This window comes from Pteropus alecto, unplaced genomic scaffold (genome assembly GCF_000325575.1).
Source record: "Pteropus alecto unplaced genomic scaffold, ASM32557v1 scaffold239, whole genome shotgun sequence".
NCBI lineage: Eukaryota > Metazoa > Chordata > Mammalia > Chiroptera > Pteropodidae > Pteropus > Pteropus alecto.
Genome location: NW_006494613.1, coordinates 9,504,368 through 9,518,590, shown reverse-complemented (window position 1 = coordinate 9,518,590; position 14,223 = coordinate 9,504,368). Strand labels below are relative to the sequence as shown.

The following is a 14,223-nucleotide window of genomic DNA, read 5'->3' as shown; positions in this document are numbered from 1 at the left end:
CCAACTATAATTGAAAAATAAAAATTTTATTTAAAAAAAAGATAAAACGTATTGGAAGTAGTAGGAATTCAGAGACCAGTATAACTAAATTCTCTTTCCTAAATTATCTTAATATGGAAAAAAATACATTATGGGGAAAAAGTATGCAGTGCTTTCCCTTTATTATTTCCGTGATGATTATGGCATTTTAAATAATGCCTATATACTTAAGAATATTATAAAGTTATTAGCAGTTTGGCATTAGAATGACCAAAAAAAGAATTTTGAAGACCTCTTTATATGACTCTTTGCTGATAATTGTATATTAAATTAATACCTAGAAACTGATTTTTTTCTATGAAACTCATGTTTAGTGTGAAGGAAGATGAGCAAATTATTTAATATGTGATAATTAATTATTACTTATTTCCTTCTGTCTTCAAGCTACTTAAAATTAGAGGATTTACCATGATAGTCTCATAAGATGACAGTAGAAGGTTAATAATTGCTGTGATATGTTTGTTTCTTCCTAAGCACTCATTGTTGGTGGTTGCTCTTACTAGTTACTTTTCCTCCTCTTGAAACTTCTCCTGCCCCACTTCACCCCTGACCCATGAATGTTGCCATTTCCCCTTAAGGACTGGATCTCTGAAGGTGGAGTGTCTCCCACATGCTCGCGGCATGCACCCAGGGCACCTGGGCCTGGCGCACCTGGGAAATTGTCCGTGGCTCCACCTGGGGTACAAACCCAGGACCTTCTGTGTGTAAAGCAGATGTACAACCACTACACTATGGAGCCACCCCCTGCTCTTTATTATTGTCCTTAGTTTCTGTGTGCTATTCTAGGGAGGTTAACCAAGCTCCAGTCTAGAAAAGTAAGCTGAATCCTTGACTACACCAATTATCACAATCCATCCTCTAATCACAGCATTTGCTTCAGTAATGAGAATGTGAGTAAATTGGTCCAGTCAAAGAGTACTCTAGAACTCTGTTCACAGTTCTGACATATATACCCCCTCTAATTGGGATGATATAGTGGAAAAATTATTACAGTAATTTTTCTATAAAATGGATGCCAGTCTAAGGATAAACTAATTCATAGAGAGAACAGAGGCCTGGAGACCAATGGAGCAATTAAAATGTAGCCAGAATTAAGCCAATCCTGGATCCCCTCATTTTCCCCAACTGGGTGTGTGTATGTATATGTGTGAACTCTTTCTTTTCTTTTCACACTGTTTAAGTCTATATAATGGTTTGTCTCATGGAGGAGAGAACACCGGAATAGGTTTGACTTTCTTGCTATAGAAAGCTCAAATTGTGTCAGACAATTCTGATCATCTGTCAGAGTGTTGCTTGAAATGTATGTGAACTCTTAAATCAGTTTGAGGTGGGTTATATTTTTATAACCAAAAACCTTTAATATAGTAATCAAAGGAGTTGATAAGAAAGTAGATTACCTATAAAATTAACAAAATATTTTTAAGCAAAAAGTAATAGAGCTTAATATATATCTTGTGATCCACTGGTTCTCAGTCAGAACACCATGGCACAATGATGAATTCCAAGACCCCCACAATCATATCAATAAATTTTACCTAATAAGTTAATACCTAATATGTATATTTGGTAAAACTGAGTACATTTATTATTTTGACAAAACTTAAAACACTTAAGACACCGCTAATGTGCTAGATAAATTATGTTACATTTAGTCTTAGTCACTTTCTCTAATCAGGAATTTGAATTCCAAGGGTGTTTAGTTATAATTAAACTTAGAAAATCTAAACTTTGGAGTAATTGCTAAAAGCACTGTCATCCATATTTCAATTAATACTAAGCCTTTTTCTGAACAGCATAATGAATCTTGGAAATATGTTTCTCTTGGTGAAATTAATGGCTTGTTAAACACCATAATGAATATTAGTAATGAGTTCTCAGTAATAGTATTCAAGATATGTAAATTGACTAAAATTATTAGGAATTACTCATCTTTAGGTAATCAAAGCATAAAATTTTTATAAAACTTAATCATTAAATGGTTTTGTGTCCAGCCATTGGGTTCAAAAATTTCTAATTTATGTTATCAACTAAGAGGAAATAGAATTTTATCTCTGCAATATTAACATGTCTTTCTTATGTGAAACTTTCATTCAAGGTGTAGTAAAAGAATCAAAAAATCAGAGAGCTGGAGTTTGGTTGAACTTACAGAATAAGTGGTATGAACTATTTTAATGTCTACTTGTTAATGTTTGCTTAATAAATTTCTGTATATATGGCTGGAATTGGCCTAACAGTTTCTTTCCTTTTAAGCTTGTAGAAAGACTATAAGGATAGAACTAATTTTCAAGTATGTCAAAATTCTCTAGAAGTTATCATAGCCAACAAAAAGAACTTAAGAATTGTGCATAATTAAAATGGCTTAGAAAATTTTATAGCACCTATAGTTAAAGCAGTGTGATACAAGCATTCGAAGATAATATCTCTCAAACAGTGAGAGATATTATGTGTTTCCAGACACAGCTAAAAACTATAATTTTGTCAAAGATGATCTAGAGCTGAAAACTGTTAATATTTCAATGTGGACACAAAGCTAAATAGTAACTAAATAAAGAACATTAAGCCTGGGATTATATTTCTTTTCTAAAAGCTATTATTGTATTTATTTTAAGCTGATTTTAAATGACATTTTTAATTATATAAATAACACATAAACAATTTTCATAGAAAAAGTATTAAACTATTATACATAAGAATGAAATCACTACAAATATTGCTTTTAATATCACAAATCTGTTTCTTCTTATCAATTACTAATTGTTTTTCATCTCCAAGAATTGTTTTCTATTTACACACACACACACACACACACACACACACACACAGAAATACCCATGTATGCATTCATGAAAAATACATACACTATTTAGGAGGAAAGAAGAAAAGTTACAGAAATACATTCTTTCTAAATTTAGCAGTAGAGAAGTGGTTATCAGAGGGGAGAGGGAGAGGGAAGGTAGATGGGATCAAAGGGGTCAAATATGTGATGACAGAAAGAAATCTAACTACCGGCGGTGAACACACAACGCAATATATATATATTACTTACTATTGAATTGTACACTTGATAGTTATTGGAATTTGTTAATCAATGTCACTATAAAAATAAATAAATAAATAAATAAATAAATAAATGAACATATAAATAAATAAATAAATAAATAAATTTAGCCTTCTCCTAGCAAAATAATGCACATAATTCCAACTTATTGTCTTAACCTAGTCATATTAATTTATGTTTATTTGCCTTTTTTTTTGTATTATAAACAATGTTATGGTGAATGTCATTGTAATGTCTTCATTTTTTATTATAGGAGGATATCTTCATGGGTTAAAATTGAAATATTTTATTTCTCCTTGCTTTATTTCTAAGAATTTCTCCTAGCCTTATTTCTCCTAGCCTTATTTCTAAGAATTTGAAGTAGAATTGCTGAGTCATAGAGTGTACATGCAAAATTTTAATATATTGCCAATAGTCTTGTAAGTGCTCCTCTAGCTAACGAGAACTACATATACTGACTTCCTTGTCAACACTTGATATTATCATATTTTAATTGTTTGCTAATTTCATCGAAGAAATCAGTATCCCACTCACACTTTAAATAGCAATTCTCTGATTCCTTGCAATGTTAAAAATCGTTTCATAAGTGTATTAGTGACTAAAATTTCCTCTTTGTGAATTTCCTCTTCAAATTTTTAGTTTAGATATATTTTCATAGATATGTATAATAATTGCTACTTGGCATTAGCAAATAATAGTGCTTGGTGTTTTGACATTTATAATTCCTCAGTCGCACGACTTACCAAAACATTCTAGTGTTTTAAAGGTAAACTACAAAAAAATATTGTAAATTACTGCTAAAATTTAATAATTCAGTATTTATGTAAATTTATATATTTATAGTAAAAAGTGTACAACCCCCCTGAAGATGGGATTATGAAAATAAATCACTAATGTTTTGTTCTTTTCTATTATTTTTTTAAATTTTATATTCAAAGGCACAAAAATAACTTTTTTTTCCTAAATTACAAACGACAAATCACAAGTATGGAAGAGTACTTTTTTTTATGCAGTAGCATGAAAATATGGCTGCAGAGCTTTAGATATGAACTATTTAAGTATTTGGAGTCTTATTTAATTTTATTTTTTCTTGTATGCCTCAAACAAATGGTTTTTATAGTCCTTGTTGGCAAAGTAGAAAAATATTTAGGTCATGTTGTTTTAAATTATTGTACTAAGGATTCGAACAAATTAAACATTGCAGAAATAGTTTGAGAGTAAAATGAAAGCAAAAACTCTACTCATTATATTAAACCGGGTTAAAGAAAAATACAAAGAAATAGACCTCTGAAAGAAATAAAAGAAGATATTCTCCCTTAACTTTCTTATTTTCCCTAAAAATTTGGATAACAATTTTGTCTTTTTAAAGATTTTTTTAACCTGGCTTTCAGGTACATTGTAGCACATTTTATACTAGCATTTCATCTTTCATCTTTCTCAGACTATTTCACAAAAGAGAAACTACAGTTACTGAAATGTCTCTTAGATTTATATAATAGGAATTTAAACTTAGGGCTTAATTAGAAAATTTTTCAGAGGGTTTCATGTCCAGTGTTTTCTCTCCCTTTTATGAACAATGTCATTTTCTAAACACAAAACAAAACAAACAAACAAAAAACCTCAAATTTTTTATTATGCGACACAAAAATATTTAATTTTAACATAATGGTTTTTGGTCTTCTTGTCTTCCTATCTATTGGTTTACATTATTTAATTAGGTAACATGATAAGAAATGTGTTATTTTCTTTTTGAAAAGAAAGTAATTTGTTGAGAGTTTTAACCTATATATTATTCCCCCACTTCTGTGGTAATATTTTTATGTTCCCCGTTCTGTAAGATTTTAGATTATTAGAATAAATGGTAATACTATAGTTTGTTTGAAGAGCATCAATTTTATCAATCATGTGATCATTTTTTTTATGATGTCTCTGACTGCTCAGAGTAATTTCCAAGGAAATTCACTGTTTTAGAACTGTTTTAAACAACAAAAATAATATACCAAGCTGATATATCTATGGATTTTCAGAAAAATAATTGGGAGATTTGTGAATGCAATTTAAAATATGTCTCTCTCTCCGTCTATTTTGTTTAACTCTCAATAATATACTTGGTTGGAGAATATTTGATTATGCCAAGAACAATAGAACAGCTAGGGAAATTGCATAAATAGATTTTGAGTTGGACACGGAAAATATAATTATGAATTAATTGACTATCTTTTAGTTTGACTTCATTAAATAGAAAGTTGATACCGGTGGGAAAACTAAACCCTCACTTGTACTATAAATTAATACCAAATTATTAGAGGAAATTAAAAAATACAATGATGTCTTTATTCTTTGCTGTCAGTAGATATCCATAGATGTCTTAAAAACACATTATATTATTAATGGTGATTGTCTCTCATTGAGAAGTTTTTCTTATTGGAAAAGATGCTTTAGATATGAGAATGGTGATTCATGAATTCTGGAGAGAGATCTTATTGGACAATAAAGTTTTAGAAGATAATTAATTAACATTAAATATCTGGCCACGGAATGCCCTGCTTATGATTTTAGACAAAGAAAGCAACATTTTCTATTGTTATGTGTAAATTTTTCTTTCTATAAATTTAGTTTTCATGTAGAAAATTCTTGGAAAAGAGTAAAAAAATATATAAAAAATATACTGTAATTGCTTCCTATATAAATGATTTTTTAAAGCACATAATATTTTCCCATAACAGGAAGTGTTTTCTTTCAGATTTTTTCTATTTTTTTAAATTAAACTTCATTTACTTTTTATTTTATTTTAATTTTGCAGAAGACAGAGAAAACCTGGGGAAAGTTACATGTTATAAACTAACATGTTTGCCAAAATTATTTGTGTTATTCACAAATAAAAATAGCACACTATTTTTTGGATGTTTTACATGCTGAATGTTGAATTATGGCAGTCATGGCAGCAACTTATACTTTTTTCTTATTCTTATACATGACTTAGTAAGTGTGATAAACTAGAAATGGAAATTATTGATGAAGAAAAATTATTTATTTAATGTATATTCTTGCTGAAATTACAGAGATTGGTACAAATTATTTAATTCTGAGCTATGTATTTTGCTTAAATTCAACCAGGTGATAACAATCTAAATAAATCTAGGTGTGTAATACATCACGCAAGATCAGAAGATAAATTCAATTTCAAAGTGGCATCATCATGATTTTATATTTCAATCCGACTGCTTTTTACTTTTATTTGTATAGCACTTAAGGAGGTTTCCTATAAGAACTATAATTTTTTGGTATGCTTTTTTGAATGCTATTCTTTTCCCAAAAACTTTTTGCTATGTAAAGGATACAAGAATAAAATATTCACTTTAAAAGGCCATTTCTTCCATACTTGGGGGGTGTTCAGGCAAAAAATATCCTTGGGGAAAATTTCATTCAATCAACTACTTATTATATCCCAGAGTTCTATGCTAAATTGTGAAGAAACAAAGCAATTAATATGAGCTCAATCTAATAGAGCATATCATAAAAGAGGAGACAGGTTTATAAGCAATTGACTATAATACAATGTAAGTATTAATCTGGTGCTATGACTGAAGTCATAGAGAAAGAAATATATTAATCTTTGAGAGGAAAGAATGAGATTGTTAAGACTTTATAGAAGAGATGATATTTGCATTGGGCCTTCAAGGATGATCAGCATTGTGTCAGATATGGAAAAGGATATTCTAGGCAGAGGGAGGAGCATGAGCAAAGATGTCAAGTGCATTGAGTGTCTCAGATCACAGTTCCCATGAGAAGTTGTAGGAAATGGGGCCAGATTGTAAATGACCATACATATGGGCAATGATCAACCACAAAAGAAATTAAATGCAATGATAATTACTGTGGAGACTGGAGAGGAAGAGGGGCAGTAAGCAAGGTAGCCCACTGAAATAATGTCAACTGAGGTGATATCAACTGGATAAAGACAAGTTAAATTAGAGTGAAAATTGTTCCTTGGAGATGTTTTAAACATTAATTTACAGGGTCTAAGGTAAAATTTCTTCTGGAGAGTGAGGAAAAGGAATCAGAAATCACATTTGTATTTATTGGGTTCTTGGACAAATAAGAATATTTTACATTAACTGAAATAAGAAATTCAGGAAAAAGAACCTGTGATGGTGAAGAAAAGAGAATGTACTCGTAGTTGAACTGAGTACACTTCACAAGATAATGTATACCAGATGGAGGCAGCCAATTTTAACTGCAAATATACCAATGGATTTAACAAAATTATTTGAAATTACAGCTAGTACTTTGGAAATCATCAGCATAGTAACAGCAGTTGAAAAGGATAAAAATTAAGTATCAATACTTAAGATTAGGAATAAATAAAATCTCTCACCTGAAAACTTGAGGACTTTACCAGGGGCCCACTTTCTTTGCACACTGGTATTCTCATTTTTCTCCCAACATTGGGAGACTGCTGAATTCTCTGCTTAGCTTTGAAGCTTCCAAATATCTACTTTGGGCCAAGTTCATTTTTAATTTTTTCTCATATATGTAGCATTGTATTCAGGATATTTACCTAAGTCTTGACCTCCTTGGTAGCCTTAAATCCAATATTTTTCTCTTCAGCTCAATGAGATGCCACAAACTTTAGGCTGTTAACTTCCTCTATCACAAACTTTAGGCTGTTAACTTCCTCTACAGTCTTTCTGTCTCTTGCAGTAAATAAAATTCTCTGATAGGAAAATTCTACAAAAAAGTTCAACTTGCCACAAAAATTTTTCCTTTTCTCTGGAATACTGACAATTGAATTCTTGGCATTTTTTTCTTTCTGATGGCTTCAGATTGTCATTTTAAAAAAATGCTATATTAGGATTTTATAGTTTGTCATGTAGTGGGTGGGTTATTCCTGTAACAAGGACTCTGTCATAAACAGGTATGGAATTCAACCCCATAGCATCTTGTACGTAGCTCTATTAAACACTGATGCAGTGTGCTTTTTTTATGTACACTTTTCTCCCATTAGACTTAAGAACAGAAAATTGTTTATTATGTTATATACATTTAAAAAAAAATTCACACTTAGTATCTGGTTCAATAAATGATGGTTGGATAAATAATGAGCCTTTAAAACTATGTTAAATTTTCTGAGAAGAGTTATAAGGAAAGATCATTTGTCCCTGAAGATAAAAAGGAGCCATTATATTTCCCTTAATGGAATACATCTGACTCTCTCACACTTTACCTCCCATAATTCTGAGCTTTATGATGGCTGCTATTACCCCATTCTATGCCACATCATCGCTCCTTGTCTGTTTACCACATTTCATAGATATAAAGTAATCTGTTTTGCTTTTTTTTTATCTCTCTATGAAACTCCTTTTCCTTCCTTAAAATTTGGTTAAGCAGCATCTCCTCAGTGAAGCATTTCTAAATCTCCTCCCTTTCCTATGCTACTTCAATATTTTGCATTTTTACTGTTATACTTATTGTCTATTTAAATGCCTTTCTCTTCTGTGGAAATAACTGAATGTGGAGTCTACATCTAAACATTTTCCAAACTCTTGTGACTAATATTAGCTACTCTCCATGGAGGGCTTGCAAGCTATGAATAAGAACTTTTTTGCATTTTTTCTTTACACTTCAAACATGTACACACACACACACACACACACGCGCGCGCGCGCGCACACGCATGCTATGGTGTAGGTATTAGTTCCATTTTATATGTGAAAAAACTGAAGTTCAGAAAAGCTAGGGAAATTATTTAAATCTGCAAAGATGGTAAGCAAAATATCAGACCAAATAGTCTATATTGTTTCAAAACTCTTGTTCTTAATTCTTTTTCCTGCTGCCCATAGCTGTGTTGGCACCAGACAGGTACTACATAAACCCTGTGGAAAAGATTATAATTATTATATTATTTTATTATATTAATCATTGTGTTATAGTATCTTGCATTATATTGCATTACATTGTAATGAGATATAAGTCAGAATTATTTTATCATCAAAGTTAATAATTTGTAGTTTAATCACTAAACAGTAAATTTGATTCATCTTCAGGTATTTCAGGCAAAACGATGAAAAGACGACAATGAATCCTATACTCAAGAACATCAACCCTGTGAAAAATAGATTATTTTAATGAGCAAAGCTATACAGATCTGTGGAATTCTTAAAATTATAGAATTTCCAGATAAAGGGAATGTGTTACAGTGCAAAAGAAAACAGATACCATAATGTTGATCTTTCACTGGTACAGAATCTGCTAATCAGTTGCAAAGATATGATTGTGTAAATTTGTATGTGTGTGTGTGTGTGTGTCTGATTCTATGGATTACACGATCTTTAATTCTGATCCTCAAATATTGTGTTTCATTTCAACAATTTGGTAAGCTGTGTAAGTGAAAATTATAGGCAGACTTCATTTGTAACTCAGCAAAATCTCCATTATTGAATTAACATAAGAGATAACTACTTGTGAAAAATGTAATTGTAGACAAAATACCAGGAGCTTAAATATTAACAGTACATCCTGAATATTATAGAACTTTGTGTCTGTTACATCATGTTAGTCATTTGCATTGTGACCACAGAAAGAAACTTTCATATTAAAGAATATTAGAATTGTTTATTTAAAAATAATCAAAGCTGGGCAGAGGAAAGACTTCCTTTCCCTGTAGATTAAGAGTTGTATTATCATGAGCTTAACAAAAAGAATCGATTCAGAGAGTAATGAATTATTATCTTCATAAAAAATCTGCTACATTTAATCATGTATTATGTATTAATATACAACTTAAGTACATAACACAAAGGAAGATACAGAGCTATGGTATTTCCAGAATCATTTTTTATGCCATTATATTGTTAGTCACATTTTAAAAAAGAGTGGTAACACATGATATTTGAGGATCAGAATTAAAGGACGTGTAATCAATAGAATCACACACACTCACACACACACACACATACAAATTTACACAATCATATCTTTGCAACTGATTAGCAGATTCTGTACTTGTGAAAGATCAATATTATGGTATCTCAGTTTTCTTTTGCACTGTAAACACACTTTCTGAAGCTGTCCTGTTCCCTACTTTGTATGTATTTAAGAAATTTGAAGTGATTTTAATCATTTAGAGAACTAATTTACTAAAATAAACTGTAAAATGCTTTCTAAAGTAAATAGTAATAGTGTGATTATTGAACTCTTTATTTTACGTTTTTACCAACAAATTCATAATCTATTTTTATGAAGAGATTAGCAAACTGCAAGTCAACACTGTTAGTGGTCGTTTTGAAAGTTTTATGCAAGTTGACCCCAGGTTTACTTTCGAAGGTAACGTATTGGGTAAAATGGGGCCACAAAGGAAGTTTAAAAAGAAAGATCAAAGAAATAACACATGTATATAGATTTTCAAATTGCTTTCACTTCTTACATTTGTTAGATTGCAGATACACACACACATAAAATAGACCACTGGGGAAGGCCAGACATTAATTGTCACTTTATTAAGTAGTAGGTGGAGGATGGCAGGTTCTAAAACAATATAACAATTATGAATTAGTAAATTAATGTCCATAATCTACTCAATTTATCAACTTTGCATAAAAGGCAGTTCACTGATACTAGGATATTATTTATTATGAATGCTGTAAGAAAACAACAAAATATCAGTATTTCAACCCTAAAACAAAAATTGATTTTTTTCAGGGCAGAAAAAAATGGCATAAGTGATAGAGGCTCTGTTCACCCTTCTGGTGACCAAATCAAAGTTGTGATAGAAACAAGGAGCAAACAGCAAGGAAAAATCACCCAGGATCCAGATGAACAAGCCATACAACTAGGGAGAAATATAAGAAATCACTCGGCAATGGCAGAAGGTAGGATGGGGCAAGGACGCGAAGCTGCCCAGACCCGAATGCCTGAGTGGAACAGAGGCTATGGCAGCTGTTCAGGGGGTACCAGGGATTTACAGGGAGACACTGAGTTGTCAGAGTGAGGGCCAAGGTGAGACTCACTCTGTACAGAAGTGCTGGCGGTATCCGATTTTCCTCTGTTGAGGCCTCCCCCTTCCCAGGGTGCAGAGGCAGCATTGCCATACCTGAGACGTCATCAAACTGGATAACAGAGGTTGCTCCGCCCAGAGGATTTCCTAAAACTCCACCTCCCCCAACTTGCGGCCCCACTCAAGCCACATCCAGGTGTGTCCTCGCTTAGTCAGGTGCCCCTTGCTAAGCAGCTCCTGGACTCACACTGGTGGTAGCTGGCCTCAGTTTCTGGTGTGGCCTTTGAGGAAACTATAAGCACAGCATCTCTGGATTGCTTGGTGAATTTTAACAGGTGGCCCCAGAGGGGCACAGGCTGGGACTAAATTTGGCCTGCAGCTGAACCCCTCTCAGGTCTGTGCCACTGGACATCTACTACACAAAGCTATACTAATATGACCGGGAGACTTAAGAGCTTTTCTTAGTACATAGAAATGGACACAGAAAGGCAGCCAAAATTGGAAGATAAAGAAGCAGAAATCATATGAGAGAACAGAATAGAAATTCAGAAATAATGGTGTCAAGCAATCTAACAGATGCAGAGTTCAAAACACTAGTTATAAAGATCTTCAATGAACTTAGAGGAAGTGTAGATGAATTTAGTGAGATCTTTAACAAAAATATAAAAAACATAAAAAATAGAAATGGAAATTATAAAAGAGTCTAAAATGAAGAACTCGTTATCTGAGATGAGAAGTGTATTAAATAGAATAAACAAATGAATAGAGAAGATCAAATGACCTATATAAAGGATGGGAACGCCAAGGACACTCAATAAGAATGGCAAGAATAAAGAAGCCAAGACTGTAATAATAATTTAAGGAGCCTAAGGGACACTATTAAATGTAAAAAATATCCTGTCATAGGGGTACCTTAAGGAAAACGAGATGCTGAAGAGTTATTTGAAGAAATCATGATAGAAATCACCCTAACCTGGTGAAAGAAATAGACATAAAATCCCAGGAAGCTCAGAGAGTCCTCAAAACCAGGAACCCAAAGAGGTCCACACCAAGACACATCATAATTAAAATACCAAAGGTTAAATATAAAGAGAGAATCTTAAAACCAGCAAGAGAAAAGCAGTTAGTTACCTACAAGGCAGCACCTGTAAGACTGGCAGCTGATTTCTCAAAATAAACTGTGCAGGACAGAAGGGCTTAGCCTAAAATATTTAATTTGATGAAAACCCTGGATCTATAACCAAGAATACTTTATCCAGTAAAGCTCTCATTTAGAGTTGAAGGACAGATAAAGAGCTTCCCAGTCAAAAATAAGCTAAAGGACTTTATCATCACCAAGCCAGTATTATAGGAAATATTAGAGAGACTTCTTTAAAAAGAAAAAAAAATGTAGCAAAAATGGAAGAAAGACTGGTAATAACTACATTCCTATCAATAAGTACCTCAAATGGAAAAAAATTAAGTGCTCCAACCAAAAGATAGAGTGGCTGAATGGATAGGAAAACAAGACTCCTACATATGCTGCCTACAAGAGACTAACATCAGATTAAAAGACACACACAGACTAAAAGAAAAGGGATGGAAAAAGAAATTACCTTAATGGACCTAGAGGGTATTGTGCTTAATGAAATGGGTCGAATAGAGAAGGAAAAATATCGCGTGATTTCGCACACATGTGGAATCTAAAGAACAAAATCAACAACAACAACAAAAGTGGAAATAAACTCATAGATACAGAGAATATTTAGAGGGATACTAGATGAGAGGTGGGCTGGTGGGGAGAAGGCAAAGGGATTAAGAGGTACAAATGGATAGTTGCAGAACAGACATGGAAATGTAGAGTGTAGCGTGAGGAAGATGGTTAATAATGTTGTAATAAACATGTAAGGGGGAAGAGAGGTACTAGATTTAATGGGGTGATCACTTTGCAAGTTATGTGGATCTCTGATCACTATGATATACAACTGAAACTGGTATATGATTGTATGCCAACTATAATTGAAAAAAACTTATTGAATTGTACAATGTAAATATAAGCAACTAATTGTCTATTATATTTCAGTAAAGACAAAAAAAAACAAAATTGATTTTTTAATAATGAAATTAGTTTTTATATTTAAAAGACATAAAAAGTATTTTATAAATCATTAAAGTTATATATAATTATATATACCACACACATATGTGCAAATGTTTATTTTTCTATGCAGTGAGTTACTTTCGTTATATTTATTTATATATTAACTCTCACTAAACTAGAATAGTGAAACCAATCAGCTATCCCAAAACCACTCCTAGTAAATGTTAGCTTACAATACAAGGGCATCATAATATTTGTTAAGAAATTATACACACACTTGTCATTTTCTCTTTAATTCAATTTCCTACGGTAAGAAAATTCTATTTGCATCAGAAACTTTAGAGTGCAATATTATTGGCTCCATTTCCTAAATACCATCACTAGTCCAAAGCTAGGAGCAAACATGAGAATATCAATATGAAGAAATTCATTTGGTCCCAAAAATATGTTAGCAAAATTTCTTTCTTTTTTTGAGTACTACCTCCTAAAGTGATTGAGGCTGGAGTGTGAAGTTTGATTTGATTGTGAGTTCCTCTTAGTTCACCTTTTGTTTTGGAAAGTGGAGATAGACTTAGGTATAATACAAGTCTTAGGTAGGTATCTAAGGTACAGACTTTGAGGGATAAAGGCAAAGTAGGATATTAGGAGGCTTTCATAGTATCAGTCACATAAGATTACAAGAGGAAAGTAATTAGAATTCAGTAGTAACAGAATTTTTTAAACAATACATTTAACTGAGTTATATCTTTATCCTTAATGTTCAGTAACATAACTGTAACTGTTGATATGTTGAGGAAAACAGCTGAAATAAAAGAATCTTAGTGCCTGGAAAATCACAGAAATAACATCATACCATCAGATTCCTAAAACTATAAAACCTTTACAAAGATCCTATATCACAAATATCCAAATGTGGAATAATTTTTCTAAAATAGATATGTAGTCTTTATGTTTATAACTCTAATCATAAACAAACATGTTTGTTTCTCAGCTCTCCATGTAATTGTGAGAAATAATTAAAATATGATGAAATTAGTTACACATATTTAA

The 14,223-nt window shown here is 31.8% G+C and overlaps 1 non-coding gene across 1 annotated transcript; it reads right to left on the bottom strand.

Annotated features, from left to right (window-relative positions):
* Positions 1–1,210: 1,210 nt before the first annotated feature.
* On the bottom strand, positions 1,211–1,334 carry LOC112474520. Its single transcript, XR_003044381.1, has one exon. It is a non-coding gene; the product is annotated as a small nucleolar RNA SNORA28 (small nucleolar RNA).
* Positions 1,335–14,223: the final 12,889 nt, after the last annotated feature.